Source organism: Lygodium microphyllum, chromosome 29, assembly GCF_053477565.2.
Source record: "Lygodium microphyllum isolate KBCC chromosome 29, Lygodium_microphyllum_v1.1.10, whole genome shotgun sequence".
Taxonomy (NCBI): Eukaryota; Viridiplantae; Streptophyta; class Polypodiopsida; order Schizaeales; family Lygodiaceae; genus Lygodium; species Lygodium microphyllum.
The window spans coordinates 32,416,693-32,431,494 of NC_141163.1; positions in this window are offsets into that span (position 1 = coordinate 32,416,693).

The following is a 14,802-nucleotide window of genomic DNA, read 5'->3' on the forward strand; positions in this document are numbered from 1 at the left end:
TAGTTCCTTGGGGATCTTAGTCACCAATTGATCTTGTTGCTGTCCCATCTCTTCTAACTGGTAGATCACTCGACCAAGTTAGGCTTTAAATACTCCAGAGATTCTAGCCAAGAAGAAAAAGACTTGTAAATCAAAAAATTCATTGTACTCTCTATGCTAGAGTAGTTCACATCCATTTGGGAGTCAGAAGCACAATAGGCTAGCTCCTTAATAGTTGTGACAAGTTTGGTCATAGCTAAGGGTTGTGACTATGTGGGTTTCACCTTGCAATTGGAAGTAGAAACTTTTGATTCAATGGATTGCTCAATTGTGAGAGTCAAAGATGATTGTGCGCTTGGATCCTTGAACTTATCAAAAGTAGTCTCAATCTTGGAATTTCTAGATTTATTTTTGATAATACTCTCAAAGGAGATTGCCAATCTTTTCATTAGATTTCCTAATTGTCCATTATGAGACATTTTTCTTTGATTGAGCAATTGCATGAGGCTGTTGCTGCTAGATTTTGTATTTTAGCTTAAGTGATAAAGGCACTTTGTTTTTGGGAGACTCTGACTATTTAGACATACCACCAACAACAACCTTAATCTATTGCAACATTCAATGGCCATATTATGTCCTCCCTTGGACTTTCTTTTTTAGCTTGAGAAACATCATATGGATGTGGATACTTTATTTCCTCCTCTTAGATTGATGACTTTTAAGACTCTACAAGTGCCTTGTGTGGATTAGCCAACTGCCTCAAGCTATTTCATGTCTAGAATTAAAGGCTCAAGTATATTTTCTTAATAGACAAGAAGAGGATTTTTGTGTCAAGCACCATCTTCTTAGCCTCCACAATCTGTGGTTAGATCTCCCCATTTCTCTTTATTTGTGACCTAGATTGGAATTTGGGTCTCTTTCTCCTTCTCTTTTATTTAATTGGAATAGTAATGTTTTGTAAATCCATCATGACTTTGTGTTAACTATTTGTTGATGCTTCTAACTGTATGCCATGGGTTTGCTCTTCCTTCTAGATATAGTCTTCCTAACAAATGTTGTATGGTTCCTAGTAGCTTGTGTGTTTCTTTAATTCTAGGAGGATACACATTGAGCAGTTCCCTCTTGTAATCTTGTGCCTTGAGTAGTTCCTTCAGAATTCTCTAGTTGTCCTCACTATGGTTCCTAGTTGAGTTTGAGACAAAGCTGCTTACCTTTCCCTATAGAAGAGTCAAGGTTTCCCTTATTGAAAGAAATGATTGATTTTATTATTGGCAAGCTTATGTGCATTTGGTGTGGATATAGTCCACTTCACATTGAGTTGCATGCTTGAAAGGCCTTCCAAGCAAGACTTTGTTAGCCATGTCCTCTCAATTTAGAAGCACATAGAAAATGATGGGCATGCTTTTATTCCCTATAGTCAAGAGAGCTTTATGCATAAATACATGTGGTGTGGTAGCCCTCAATGTAAGAACTGTAATTGCGATTTGTACCATGATGCATTGGAAAAGTAGATTATCTTTTGGAAGGGTGGTAAAATCCATTCACAAGAGACAAGTTTACCTCTTTCTTTGAACTTTCGAAAAGGGGGGATGCAAAAATTGTTGGAAGAAATGGTAGCCTTTCAAAAATTCTTGGAAGAAATGGCAGCCTAGAATGCATATGCAGTAGTGTATGTTGCTAGCTTTGGTCTCCAGATGGAGAAAGTACTTGAAAATGTTATTGCTATCCCAAATACTGAAATATGGTCTCATATAATGCATGTAACTAAAAAAATCAAAGTTCTAAAGAATAATTGACTCATGCAAGGAAAAGCATCCGTTGATAAGATTGGTTGGGATTCACCAATTGACTCTTACTCTATGTATACATACTTGTGTAAGGTGTACAATGTAGATGTGATTGTGGAAGATAATATAAAGAGAGATGAAGACATTGCAAAGACATCAAAAAGGTTGACTGAAGAAGTTTTGAGTATCCAAAGGCTTCAGTGAAGCCTACTCTTGAGCATTGTAATATTTCCATGCAATTAAAAGCTAGTTGGTTAGTTTGAAAGTTAGTTAGTCAATTAATAAGTTAATAAGCAAAGTAAAAACTAACAAACATTAATAGCTAATTTTTTTTATTTAATTAAAAATATATTTTAAAAAACCAAGATTTGTAATCCAACTTTTTTTTGGATTAACAAGGACCGTAGCCACCCCACGAAATTTACAACATGAAAAAGAGTTATGAGCCATATTAATCACTAGTGTTAATGTGTACAACATGGATGGTCCAAAAATATTAGATTTTGGAAAAAACTAGCGTATTTTTAGATATTATCCTAAAAATATATGGAAATTTTTAGAAATGGATGTCATTTTTAAAAAAACGCAAGTGAGGAGATTTTATAAAAAGAAAAAAAAAGAGAGAGATTGTCCAAATCACATTTGCCGCGATCGCAGTTTGCAAGCTGTAGACAATACTACAAACAGGGAGAGAAAGGAGTGATCTGGAAGATTTCTAAACAAGTATCTTGGGGTTTTAACCCCCTTTCAAACCCATGGAACAATCAGATTTATGATTTGAGTATCAAATCACTGATTTTTTGAAGATCCTCTCCACACCTCTCAACCACAACCCCTCTTCTCTTGGTTAGCTATATATATGAGGCATGGGAGGCACAAGGAAGCACAAGGAGACCCCAAGAGGCTACAAGAGAGAGAAGTAGAGGGATACCCCTCCAAGAGATTGCGAGAAGGAGCTTGAGAGAGAGAAAGAAAAAGAGAGATAACTCAATTTTCTCCTATCTCAAAAGCCATATTCTCTTATGCTCTCCTATCTTGAATATACTCCACCTTCTTTATTTCTCAAATCTAGTACTTTCGGACGATGGCCCCCAAGCAAAGAATGTCTAGTACTTGTGGACGATGGCCCCCAAGTGAAGAATGTTGTGTGGAGCCCCAAGAGGAACACCAAGGAAAAGGAAATTCTCTTGCAAGAAAATCTATCTTGTAACATCAACAAGATTTTTTATTAAGTTTTATATGATCACAGTGAAGAAAAGAACACCAGGCACAACAAATCTTCATGTAGCATCATGTAGATCTCCCACGGATTTGATAGAATCAACCATATTCTTCAACATCTTCACAAACTCCATCAATATAACAAAGAAAGCAAAGGAATACACCATCTTTGAATGGAAATACATCACATAGTATTCATCTTCAATATCTTCATAGTCTTCTCTCTCAATCTCTCATATACAATCACTCTGTTTCAGTAGAATTGACTATCTCTGACTCTCTCTCTCTCTCTCTCTCTCTCTCTCTCTCTCTCTCTCTCTCCATCAATAATACATCATATCCTCACTACAATCTCTCATAATCACTCTCAATAATCCTTCTTAGGTCGTGGATACCCCTCCCAAGAGGTATGTCTGATATGAAGAGTCACCAGAGCCACTACAGTGTCTTTTCATAGCTCACCACTGTCACTTCACTCCAGTCTTTACTTGAGTCTTCAGCAGCTACTTCTTTCACTTCTTTTAGCTCTTTTGCACTTGTATTCACCTCTTTCCAAGGCTAGAAAACTTTCCGAAGCTACACTCTCATCCATCAGAACACATACAAAAGCATATAGAACAGTCACAGTACAACACCAGAACAGCTACAGTACAGAGACAGAAGCTCTACAGAAGATCTATAGAAGGTTATAGAAGGTCTACAAAACCTCATAACTGATACTCAAAACCATTCCAAACCATCAAAAACTATTCAATAAGCTTTCACAAGATCTCAATCTTCATCAATAATCAATCCATGCTTCATACAAAAAAAAAGAACAAAACAGAAGGTATTTAGAAGGTATATAGAACCAATCAGAACCTATCAGAATATCACATTTCCACTAAAAATCATCATGAACTTCCAAAACATAATCAATATCATCCAAAACACTCTCAAACCACTTCCAAACCAATCAATCATCTCATAAAATCAACCATTCAGCTCTCAAAAACAACAAAAATTAGCCAAAAAATAGGTCATTTCAACACTCAACATATCCCCACACTTAACAAGGAAGCGTCCTCGTGACCCAGGAAAAAGGGAATACAAGTTCATTCAAAAGCTCAACTTTGATCTTCAATAAATCTTAAAAAACAATCCATCCAAATACGACCCCAACTTATCACCTGTATCTGATATAAAAATACAATGAAAGGAAAACCCTTTATACATTAACACTTCTTATCAAACTAAAAATCACAACAAACTTGTAAAGGATATAAGAGGTTTCTTCTTCTTCTGCATCAGCATCTACAACTATCCAACCTAGCAACACCATCACCACAATTCTTCAAAATGGAGCTTGCACGAAAGTAAATCGAATAGGCAATCACCATGATCTTATTACATTAATTAATCCACAACACAAACACTACACACAACACAACCATCTGAATGACTCCTCCAAAAAGAGAGATTTATCATTAAAAATCATCCACCATACATGGCAAAGGTATCAATGAAGATGATCCCTCTTGAAAGATTGGTGATTTTGGAAACGATCCATAGACAAGGATTCATCTACAAATGTCTTGGGAGGATTCTGAAAAAACTGAAGGCAGCACATCCTTTCCAACAGGACAATGTATCTGCTAGGCAAACAAAGGGCATGAAAATATAGGACATCCAACTGGTGGGAGTCAATACTCACATTGACATTCATGCATAACTTTGGAATAGGCTTTGAATCATTATGAGAATGCCTATGCATATACGCCAGGTACCAAGCAAAATGAGCAATCAATCTCATCGAAGGATCTAGAGACTATGAATACTGCTGAGCAAAATGAATATAGTTCTGGTATGCTTGACTGGCAGCTGTCCAATCTCCTGGAATTATTGGCCAATTTATCTGAGGTCCTGTAAGAGAATCATTCGAGCTCCATCCCCTTCTTTTGAAAATCTGATTATCAAACCCGTCATAGTCACTAACAACTGAGGTGGTTGAGATATAGAAGTGGCAGGAGATGGAAGTGGAATAAGGAAAAGTGGATGAAGAGATGGGTAGGCAAAATCATAAAAGAAAGAATAATTTAAAGAAGGAGTGGCTGAAAATTGTAGGGAATCACTTAGGAAGGGTGTTAACTAATAAATAGGAAAGGTAGAAGGTACATGAATGGATGGAGAAGGACATGGTGGAGAAGGGGAAAATACTCTATCCTCGATAAAAGAGCAGTATGTAAATATAGGAATTTGAGAAAAAGATTGAGGTTGGAAAAGAAGGGGTAAGATGGTTGTGGAATTGGTTTGATAGAGTGAAAGATATATATCATAACGGTGAGCCATTTGTTGGTAATACAGTAGGGTAGGAACAGAAGGACCTAAGATAGATCTTCTCTGATAGGCATAAAAAAAGGTAGAACCAAATGGATTATGTTTGGAAAGATAAGCTAAGAGATCCACCCTCAGTTGATTAGTGCTCTGGACATAGGTAGGGGCTGTGTTCTGTCTTTGATTCAGGACCACAGAATCAATCATGGTATACCAGGAATTATCAGAGCAAGTAGCCACTTTGGAGGAGTAACTCTAAAACATGTCATCTATTCGCAACTCCAAATGGTTGACATACAAAACAGCTTGTAAAACCACGTCGCCTACATACCAAGCCATATCCACTTCATCTAGAATCAACAAGTCTCCTCGTAGATACATATATGACATCAACATGGTATCGATTGTGACAGAATCTTCAAACACCATACGGACCACCTCTGTCAGCAACTCAGGAGACCAAGCCCCACTCCAACCATCCTCTGGAAGAGATAAATCCATCGTAGAAAGCTTCATGTAAAAGGCCAACTTCTGTAATTGATAGTGGACAAAGAAAGGTCCGGAGGAACATATTCTTGGTACTGCTCAAAAGAAGACCATAGCAAATTCATTCTGGACTGTAATCTTTCCACTTTATCTTGGAAGAGAGGACACAAGATAGCCTGTCTCTAAAGAGCTTCCAAGTCCGTGACAGACCGTGACTTTGCCAGTTGATCTTGCAACTGCTTGATTTGGGAAGCTTGTGATTCCACTGTGTCATTAGCAGTCTGTAAGGCTGAAAGTTTGACATCTAAAAGAGTTTGAAACTCTTGCACTTCTTTGGACATCCTCTCCTTCTCCTCTGAGAGGCTAGTAACCTCTGATTGAGCCCCTATTAACTGAATCTTCAAAGAAGATATCTCATCTCTTTGGGTTGCAATCAGGTGGGTTTGTTGCTCCTTTTGCTTAAACAAATCTGCTAGGGTATCCTTAGCAGAGGCTAACTCGGATGTTGCCTTATGCAACTGGTCCTTAGATTGCATTAGTTCTTCATAAAAGGAAGCGTACAGCTGTTGAACACAGGCTGTCACTGACAGTTCAATGGAACTCTAAATGTCTTTGCATAGGAAAGGAATGGCGTCTCCTGAGACTAGACTGTTCAGTGAGGGGACTGATATATCCAACGAACCTTCTCGCTGTGCTCTGAACAGGTTATTACATGTGAGATAACTAGGGAGATCACTGCCAGAGGTAGCAGAAATGGGAACTAAAGGAAGAACTGAAGGAGCTTTATCTGCTACCCACTTCAAGTGTTTGCGCTGTATGACCAGGGGAGGCGGAGAATCATCATCCTCTATATCAATTGGTTCTGACTCATCTGAAGGTGGAGAAGGAGGTACTGGATCAGATGGAGGAGGTGGAGGCACACTCATCTGTAAACCTGAGTAGGTCAAGAAGGCAGACAAATACGATCCATAGGTGACATTGGTAACATTGGCCCTGGTGACTTTGACGAAATGTTGATCCATCTTAGTGAGTAGGTAAGTGCTCCAATCAATAGCTACTCCTTTTAACACCATCCTTGAAGCTGTAAAGAGCTCTTTGGATAAGTAATGGGATGGCATTTTTGTAGGCATAAACCTGTCTTGGAGAAACTGACAGACCAACTTCCACACAGGATCAGTGATCATGGAAAAGGAAACTCCTGAAGAGTTGATCACCTTCTTAACATCCAGGATTTCCCTGGTCTGTTTTTGTAACAGCTTCAAAATCTCTTCGTTAGAGAAAAGCTGGCGAGTTGTAACAAAGGGTTCACCTTTGGAGGGAAGAGACAGAGCCTTTCCGAGGCCTCGAGGTGTCAAAGACATGGAAGTACCCTGGACCAGTCACAACTTCTTGCTGTAGGAGGCCAGAAGCTCGTCACACATCGATGGATCTGCTGGAAGCAATGGAAAGGAGGCAGCTACAAAAGTCGCGAGTCCCGCCTTCCAGAGAGACGTAAAAGTAAGTAGGGAAGAGTAATCCCTATTGACTAGTGGGACATACTGGATAGGGGGAGGAGCGTGAGGCGCCATTCAGATGGTTACACACACACCACAAACACAGACAATCAAGGAGAGTGCTTGCAAAGCAATAGACAAAAACCAAGGATAAGATATCAACCAAAGCGGTAAAACGTGACTCAATCAACTATCCCCAAGCAAACCACAACCTAGAAAAAATTTGACATGACCTCTAGACATATGCGACTGAAAGCTTCATGCTATGCAACATGCAAACACCCAAATCCCCGTATCAGGCAATAAAGAAAAAAAACTACACACCGTACCCTTAACCGTAACAAATGGACAAATCAGACTACCATAAAAAATGGACATGAAGACTGGACCATAACTTGACCATCAGTGGCAACTAAAGACTTTTACACGCCTATCCCACGAAACGAGTTCATTAAAAAGGGGAAATAAGTGCAGTGAGGGGGAATTAATTTAATGGAATGTTAATTTTAATAAATTATTAAGAAATGAATAAATTTTTATTAAGTGATAAACCTTATCAAGAAAACGATGGTTCCTTCCTAAAATTTTAATTACCAATTATTAGGTTAAAGCGGTGCTTTAATCCGAATCCCGGACTTCGATACACAGACTGGGTCTCTAAATGCAAGTTCATTTATTAAAAATTAAGGTGATGTGGAGTGTTTTTTTGCCAGCGCGTGCTCTTGTGTGACGACTGGTTTATTTTAATTAAAAATATTAAAGTGCCTCTTAAGCGCACTTAGCGCGTGCTAAGTGAACGGCATGTTTATTTTTATTAACAAAAAATGGTGTGTTGAGCGCGAACGCGCGTGCCATGGTGGTGTTTTAGGGTTCATTTTAAAAATTAACTATGGATGTTGGGGTAGCGGGAAAAAATAAAAAATATAAAAGGGAAAATACCTAGTAGTGGGTGTATGTGAGTGCAATGAATGCGCTCTTCTCAATCCAAAAGGTATCTGGATTTTTTTTCCTAGAATTTTTAGGTGATAATTTGAATGAAAAAGGATTTTTAATTAATTTAAGTGTTTAATGAAGTATTTTGACAACTTAGAAAATATGCCAAAAATAAGTAAAAATATTAATGGAATTTTTAGGAATTTTTTGGAAATTAATTTGGAAAATTTTACCATTTTTAATGAATTATTTTTATTTTTTGGTATTTTTAAAAAGAAGTTTGAATTTAAAATGGTCTGGATTTTTTTAAAAAAAACTGAAATTTCAGTTTAGAAAAATAGTGCAATTTACTGCAAAAATAGTGGAAATTTTTCATGTTTTTTTTGTTTTTTTGTTTTTTAATTTTAAGTGTTTTTTAATGATTTCTTTTTAATTTGCAATGTTTTTTTAAAAAGGTTTTCGGGTATTTGAATTAACAATCCGGGAAAATACCCAAGAATAGGCTATGTGGCAGCTGTGTGTCAGCAGTCGGCTGCACACCACCTCACGGACTAGTTAACGCGTGTCCCTGCGCGTGAACATCCGCTAGCGATCTCCCGTACACGATCCCGAGCAATCACGAACAATCTCAATCACCCACTCGTGCATGTGTCAAAGGCTGAGAAAAGGGGCCTGCGGGTTCGGTGGGTTGTGGTTGGGTGTGGCTAGGTGGGATGGGGGCGTATGAGGGGTTTGCCGTTGTTGGGTTTCTGTGGGGGAACAGGGGCTTGTGGAGGGGGTTTCAGTGGTGGGGTTTATGCGGGGGAACATGGGCTTATGGAGGGGGTTTCAGTGGGGGAACAGGTTTGGGTGGGGGTTGGGTAGGTTTGGGTGTTTGGGGGAAAGGGGGGCTTAGGTGGATGTAGATGGGGTGTGATTTGGTGTGCTTGGGTGGGGGTAGGGGGGGAATGGGGGCTTAGGTGGGGGGAATGTGATGCTGGGAGGCATATTTCACGGTGGATTCCGTGCCACGGTGGATTCTGTGAGGTTTTACGATGGATTCCATAAACTTTGATGACCGGGGCTCATACACAAAGTGGATTCTTTGTGCGAGAAGTTGATGGGGACGCCTGTCCTTTTCGAGCATTTCATTAATTTAGTGTGTACATGGGTGATTCCATAGTGGGTGATTCCACAAAATGCATATTAAATTAATAAACGTTTATGAGTTTAGAGTGCACACTCGTAATAAATTAAGGTTAGGATTTATTTCTAACGAGTTGATTTATTTATGTAGCTGAAGACTGCTAGGTATTCACTTTTGTCGGTTTAATTGTATTATTTTACTAACGATTGTGAATGCTTCAGTTGACGTGTAGAGATAGCAGCAGTGGTGAATGAAAGCATTGGAGGATAGCGAGTATTCGATTTATGGATTATATTTTGATGGGTGCATACTTTAGGCGCCACGCCTATATTTTGCCACGCCTATTTATTAAGGCGTCAGATATTTATTATTATTTTGTATGCACATGGGCGCACGATTATGTTATTTCTATTTGGACATTGTATTGGGCGTGCCAGACTCTTTGGGCACCGTCCATTAGCTTTATTCTTATTTTGTGTTAAAGCAAACTCAAAAGCTAAAAGCTTGCTATTTTTCTAATTTGGGCTATTATTTGAGCTTGAAGATGAATAATACATAAAACACATGCTTTGTGGAGTACTCACACAAGGCATGGGGAGAGATTGCACCCAATTGGTCTCTTGCTCTTGTTGTTCATGCTTTTTACCTTGTAATTTGTGTAAAAAGTAGAGTTCCATTGTTCTTGGGGACCTTCTGACATTCACTACGTGAGCGTACAACATTCGATCTGCGCACCAGTGGTATCAGAGCGAAGCTGAGATTAAGAGCTTCCAATCGCTACCCATCTTGTGCGAAGGTAGAGCTCCTGGAACGATCGGGCTCTACGGTCAATCTCGTCGCGAACCGTCGATACAGGCAAATTTCTGGCGATCAAGAACCCCTGTTTCCATCATCGGATCGCGAAGGACCGGTCTGCAGAGGCGAAGGACCACTCCTACATCCTCACATACAAGTCGTAAAAAACCAGTGAGATAAAACTCCATAGCTCACAAGCTTAAAAGCTTTTACTTTTAATAAGCTTAGTATTAAAGCTTATAAGCTTTAAGAAGCTTAAAAAGCTTCGAAATTGTCACGCGAGGTCTCAGAGTGGGTTCCGAAAATTTTGCAGCATCAGAAAACGCCCCCCCCCACACGAATTGCGCTGTTTGCTATTGATTAAGCTTCAAGCTTAATCAATTAAGCCATAGTCACACAAACTCCTTAATCAAACAAGTCCTCACAAACTTCAGGTCATACCCAACCAATCAAGTTCAGCAAGTTTCTTCAAGCCAAGTTCTACAAGTTCCGTAAAGCGACTAAGTTCTGCAAGTCTGCAACTCTGCAAGTCACATAAGTTTGCAACTTTGCAAGTCAGACAAGTCAACTGGAGTCAAAACTGACTTCTGTCTAAAACTCCTAGAAGGGCTGTTCCTGCGCAGAAACTCCGAACTGCAAAGTTGTTCATTGGAAGGTACTCTACCCATGCGCAAGTTTGCTGAAGCATTTTCAGCATACGAAGAAGGATAAAACACAGATTTTCCAAAGATTGTGAAAGCTACACCCAAAAATACATAAGCCTTGTATTCCCGAACTTGAGCTACGCTCATCCCGCTAACTTGATTTTGAGTGAGAAATATCTTTTGAGTTTTGCAGGATGACGGAACCACATATGGACGATCTTATGGCTGAAGGCGACCTACCTGAGCCTACGATGGAGCAAAAGCTGGACTTAATTATGATGCAATTGGAAGAAGAACGAAGGGCTAGGCAAGCATTGCAAGTTCAACTGGCAAATTTACAAAGAGCATCTACCGACAAAGAAGAACATCAATCTGAAGATCTTATCCGACATACCATCGACGCAACTCTCGAAGCTCAAACCATCCGCAATGAATCAAAGATAAGTAAAAGAAGTTTCAAATTCCGTACTTTCAATGGCATATGAGAAGGAAAAACTGTTCTTGCATTCATTAGTCAGTTTGACGAATATTTCCATGAGGAAACCTATGCAGGAAAAGATAAAATCAAGTGTGTCACTAATCATTTAGTGGACAGAGCATCTCTTTGGTGGACTGTTGTACGCAAGAGTATAGATTGTCCTACTACCTGGGAGAATTTCAAGAAGAAGTTCATGCAGAATTTCCTTCCTCCACAATTTCATGAGAAAGCTATTAAGCAATGGGATCTTCTTCAGCAACGGGATCATGAGCCTATTCCTCAGTACACAGAGCGTTTTTGGAATGCACTACTCCAGCTACGCATGCTTGAAGACGTACCTGAAGCGACACACAAGTGCAAGTATATGTCTGGACTCCTTGGGCATTACTACGCTGAAGTTAACATGTTCAAGCCTGCTACTCTTGAAGATGCCATTTCACTAGCTCACAACACTAAAGACAAGCTACGAGGTAGAGACAGACGTCCACAACAATTCCAAGCCAATGGTAACTATGGATCTAAGCAATTCAATTCCAATTTTAGAAGATTTAATCCAAGTCGTTTCTCTTCATCATCTTTCCGTAAAAATTGGGCAAAACCACCTACATTACCATCCAATGTCAATCAAAACTCTAAGCCTATTCCACAGCCAAATCCTAATGTACCTAGACTTCTTGCTATTGCAAACAATGTAACCAAAGCCAAGCCAATAGTATGCTATAAATGCCACCGGCCTGGACATTTAGCAGTAAATTGCCATTCAAAGAAGCCACCTGCCCATATCAACTACCTTGGAGCAATGGACGAAGACGAACATGAAGATATGCCTGATTTCACTGAAGATGAGGATGACACTACTACTCCTTCGAATACTTTACCAAGTATGCGAACTCCACATTCTTTATTGACTATGAAATGTTTGGTGCATGGAAAGGAAAAGATTATTTTGCATGATGACGGTAGCACTCATGATTTTATTTCAGCAAAATTAGTAAAGGAATTGAAGTTACAAACTGTACCTACGCATTATCGCATCAAAGCAGCATTCTTAGGCACTAGGTATAATGGTACACAAGAACTGCAAGACTTAGAGATTCAAATTGGACAATACACTGAAAGAAGAAAATTTCTAGTTGTTCCATTACAGTCGAGTGACATTATTTTAGGTATGCCTTGGCATCATCAGCATAACCCAGATATAGATTATTCCACACATTCAATGAATATTAATTTTCAAGGAAAATCTATTACATTATATGGTATGTATGCATCTAATGTTTTTCCACTGCTTTCGCATACTCAATCTAAACGTGCATTACGCAAGAGTAGTAAATCCTATCTCATTTGGGTGAATGAATTGCAAGTAAAAGAAAATCATATGCATCCTAGGCATAAAGAATTTCTTGCACATGTTAAAGACTGTTTTGCCGAAGACCTACCACCTGGTTTACCTCCTTCACGTCCATAATACCATAAGATAGATTTGATTCCTGGCACACAACCACCTTGCAAAGCACCATATAGGCATAACCAGATAGAGCAAAAAGAAATTCAGAGTCAAGTTGAGGAATTACTAAATAGAGGATTGATTAGACCTAGTAGTTATCCATTTGGTACACCTGTTATGTTAGTCAAGAAAAAGAATGATACCTATCGTATGTGCATTGACTATCGAGCTTTAAATAAGATCACTGTAAAGAATAGGTATCCCATTCCTAGAGTTGATGACCTTATGGACAAATTACAAGGATCTGCTATATTTAGTAAAATAGACCTTAAGTCTTGTTATCATCAGGTGAGACTAGATACGTCCCGACATATTCAAGACTGCATTTAGAACACAGTTTGGTCATTATGAATTTTTAGTGATTCCATTTGGATTGACTAATGCACCTGCTACGTTTAGTAGAATGATGAACCGTATATTTCTGAAATATCAGTATTGTGTAATTGTCTTCTTTGATGATATTTTGGTGTTTAGTCAAAATGAGAAAGAACATTATGAGCATTTGTCATTGGTTTTCCAGTTATTAAAAGATAATCAACTGTATGCAAATCCTGAAAAGAGTGAATTCTTTAAAACAAAAATTGAGTATTTAGGTCATATTGTATCATTTGATGGAATTAAAGTTGACCCTAAGAAAATAGATGCAATATTGAATTGGCCTGTACCTAAAAACATGCATGAGTTACACTCATTCCTTGGTCTTACTAGTTTCTATAGGAAGTTTGTACGTAATTTTTCATTACTTGCTTTACCACTGACTAAACTTCTGAAGAAAGGAATTGTCTATCATTGGTCCGAAAATCAACAGAAATCCTTTGACTTATTGAAACATGCATTAACCCATGCCCCTGTCCTACAGTTGCCTGATTTTAATAGACCATTCTTTCTAGTAGTGACCGATGCTAGTGGATCAGGAATAGGAGCTGTACTTATGCAAGACAATCATCCCATAGCCTATTCTAGTTGTAAGCTGAAACCCTTTGAACTCAAATATTCCACATATGACAAAGAACTATTAGCAGTTGTACAAGCATTAAGATAGTGGAAACACTACTTAATGGGTTCAGAATTTATAATTAAGACCAATTAGCAAAGTATTAGACATTTACTTAGCCAACCCCAAATCTCTGATCGACATATCAAATGGGCATCTTTTATCCAAAGTTTTCATCCTATCATTCAATACCAACCCGGAAAAGAAAATGTAGTGGCTGATGCATTAATTAGAAGACCTGCCATTCATAATATTTCTGTTATATCTTTTGATTCTTTGATTGCTATGAAAGATACTTATCATCATGATATTACTTTTCATGCTGATTGGAATAAATTAGTTCAAAATAACTTGATTCCTATTGATTCATTGTCATATAATGATGGATTTATGTTTTATGAAAAGAGATTGTGTGTTACAATTCCATTCCGATATTTTGTTTTGAATGAGATTCATTGTCCTCCATATCAAGGTCATAGAGGTATCATATCTACTTTACGTACATTAACTGAAGATTTTTATTGGCCGCATATGGACACTGATGTATCTAACTTTGTTTCTGAATGTTTGATTTGTCAAAGAGTTAAGAGACATCATGGTAAACAGTATGGATTACTTATGCCTTTGTCTATTCCATCTAAACCTTGGGAACAAATTTCTATGGATTTTATTACTGGTTTACCTAATACTAAATCTAACCATGATATGATTTGGACAGTAGTAGATAGATTTAGTAAATAAGCATATTTCATTTCTTGTAAGAAAACTTTAACAACATCACAAGCAGCACAATTGTTTTTGAAAACTGTTTTCACTAACCATGGATTCCCAAAAGTTATTATTTTAGATCGTGATTCTAGATTTTGTAACAACTTTTGGATTACTCTATTTGCTAACCTAGGCACAAAGATTGATTTCTCATTTGCATTTCATCCAGAAACTAATGGACAAATAGAAGCCACTAATAGCACTATTTTAGATCTCTTACGTGCATATACTATTTCTAAACCTCAGACATGGGACACACATTTGCATTTATTACAGTT